Below are 3,402 nucleotides of genomic sequence, written 5' to 3'. Positions count from 1 at the left end.
AGAATAGAAATAATAACTATAAAATGAAAATATATAGCAAATACATATTTGAATAGATTAGACACACGTATTTCAAAACCTGGAAAGTAAACACCAAACTCAGCTACAAGTTTTTACCTTTTAGGATAGGACTGAGCACAGAAAGAGATACTAGTGAATTTTATTATAAGATATTAGCACTATTTAACTTTTCAAACTATTTGTATAAAATACTTTGGAAAGTAATAAAATTAATTTAAAATATAATTACCAACAAAAAAAAAACTACGGAATCTGTTTGAAAATTCTGAAAAAAAAAAAAAGGCAATGATGCAACTGGAAGAGAACAAAGAATTTCCTCGGGAGACGATGTATTCAAGGAAGAGAAGGGTAAAAAGAGGAGGAAGTGATACTTGTCTTATAAGTTTTGGAAAATCTAATATAGACTATACAAGACTCTTTTCAAGAGACTGGCGGGGGGAGGATGATTTGCTCAGAGAAATGAAGAAAATGATACCTGATATAATTGATGAGAAAACTAAAATAGCAGTATTTAATTGATATCAGAAGCAGATAGTGCATTGCAATAAATAGAGACATTGAGCTGTATAACAGCTGTGCCAAACTTACACAAAATTCAGAAAGAAATGAAAAACAGGATGAGAATGAAAAATGATATCAACTACTGTCAGGAAGAAGTTAAAGCTTCTGGTCTGGGAGTCTGTCACTTCCTTTATAAGTGATGCCCTCAGGGGAGGAAATAAGCAGATAACCTGATGTAATCTTTTTGCCAACTGGACCTCTGGGAAAGTAAACTAATGCTATTTTCTAGAAGGAAGAAACTTTATTTCTGAACTGCCCTTAACAAGATCTTTCTAAGAATTCCCTATAATAAATAGTACTGAGGATCTATAAGGCATGTTTCCCTGCTGAGCCAAACAACTCTGAGATTAAAAATGGAGATGATTCAAAATGGAAATGCTCCCACTGTGGACATGATACTATGAACCTTACCCGTGAATCATGTCTATTACTCTGGAACAGAGGTGCATGTCCAATGCAGGAATACAGCCTCTGAGAATCTACCCTTGATGTCCCAGAACTCAGCTTTGAGCCTTTTGATTTCTCATATCCTTGACAGTAGTTATTAAAGCTTAATGTTGGGTGAGATCTCTGATCCATGTGAGTCTGATTTTATAATAATATCTGTGTGTTAGCTCAGCTGTAAATGACCTAAAATAGAGAAAAGCCGTTGAACTTCAAGGTAGTTGTATTTCAAGATGATAACTGAACAGATGGCAGAAAATATATTTATATTTCATGACACTTCTGAAAATAATGTTGGAATCTACAAAGAAAAAAGCTTCATTGTGTTCTAGTATATATGTTTATATCCATTATTCCATTTCCGTGTCTACATGCACACACACACACACACACACACACACACACACTGAAACCCACAAATCCTACGAGGTATATAGAGATGATAAAGATGTAGATATCAGTATAGGGATTTAGATATATGGAGCATCTTAAATGTTACAGGTGAGAAAACTATACTCAAATGCTCAGGTTACTTGAACTACAGTTGTCTCATTTGAACTGAAAAAGTAATCTGAGCTTCTAATTTAAATTCTTAATTGAGGGGCGCCCGGGTGGCTCAGTCGGTTGAGCGTCCGACTTCGGCTCAGGTCATGATCTCACAGTCCGTGAGTTCGAGCCCCGCGTCAGGCTCTGTGCTGACAGCTCAGAGCCTGGAGCCTGCTTCGGATTCTGTGTCTCCCTCTCTCTCTGCCCCTCCCCGACTCATGCTCTGTCTCTCTCTGTCTCAGAAATAAACATTTAAAAAAAATTTTTTTTAAATAAAAAATAAATAAAAAAATAAATAAATTCTTAATTGAAAACCATAAGTCTTCAGGATTTAGGCAATAGTTTAGTTCCATCCCATTCCACAATAAGTAATTTTATAATTCTCTTTGGTTTATTTATTTATTGAGAAGATTCAGTTATGACATACTCTAGTTTTCACTTTCCATTGATAGACTTACAGGATCCAAATAGTTGGGGGACTTGCGTACTCATTTATTAATTCTGGACATAAAGAATAAAATACATGAAGATATAAACCACTCTTGATTCTTAAGTTTTTAAAGACTAAATTTTAAAAAAATAATGCTTATTTATTTTTGAGAGAAAGAGAGACAGAGCATGAGCAGGCGAGGGGCAGAGAGAGAGGGAGACACAGAATCTGAAGCAGGCTCCAGGCTCTGAGCTGTCAGCACGGAGCCCGATGTGGGGCTTGAACTCATGAACTGCGAGATCATGATGTGAGCTGAAGTCGGACACTTAACTGACCGAGCCAACCAGGTGCCCCAAGTTTTTACAGAGTAAATTAAACATATGATAAATTATCAAAGGTTTTTATTTTGTGGGTTTTTAAGGCTGATACTGTAAGAGAATACTTCCCAGGACAAAGGGAATGAATGCAGGTAAACATATCACCCTTAATGCTTCTTCATAGTCAATCATAGAATACGGATGATTATGGTTTTGTGTTAGAGGTAGAAAAACTTAGCAAGAGATAGGGCAAGTCTTGGTTTATAGATATGTGAAATATTTTTTAGTTGTGCTATTACTGACACCGAGCAAATTCCCACACTATGCAAAATATCTTGTAATAATGAAATATCAAATTCTGTCCTTATATAATTTTTGTTGTTGTTGTTGTTACTTCAGGACTCCAAAAGCACTACGATCATTTGGAGAATGTGACCTAACAGCCCAAACAACTAAATTGCCAAAAGCCATAATGTTATTCATTATAGGAACCACCAGATATATTATCAGTTTTGTTTTAAATAAGAGGGAAAAGAAGCACGTATGAATTAAGTAATTTGCTATGATATACAGAAATGAGGATATTATTTCGACCAGAAATGTTTGATTAAAAAATCCTTTCTGTACACATCTTCCCACATCCCTCCCCACAATACATACTCCTTTACTTAGTGAGTTACATTTTGAGAGGTCTTGGGGTAAAAAGTAAGCACAAAACTATGCTAATCAGGACACAGTCTGCAACTTAACAATTGTTATCATTACTTTCATGGGCATATGCAAGTTTTTAGGAGTAAATGCGTCTGACAGGTTGATTCCTAGTCCAGAATATCTTGTATGAACTAATCATTTGTTAATATAGATATGCTAAGTGATTTGCTGGATTTCAAATCAACTAAGCTAAATATTCTATTCTATTAACAAGTCCTTACTGGGAACTTTGTTTCATATGCTAGCTACTCAGAAAAGTTTCTTCGATTCTGCTATCTAAACTCTAGCAAACCATATGAATCTTGAAAAGATTTCATGGGACTTGTGTTTACTGGGCTGGTACATATTTTGTATGTTTACCACTTTCTTAAA

This window comes from Panthera pardus, unplaced genomic scaffold (assembly GCF_024362965.1).
Source record: "Panthera pardus isolate Hobbes unplaced genomic scaffold, ASM2436296v1 HiC_scaffold_17, whole genome shotgun sequence".
In the NCBI taxonomy this organism is placed as follows: domain Eukaryota; kingdom Metazoa; phylum Chordata; class Mammalia; order Carnivora; family Felidae; genus Panthera; species Panthera pardus.
This window is presented reverse-complemented; position numbering follows the sequence as displayed.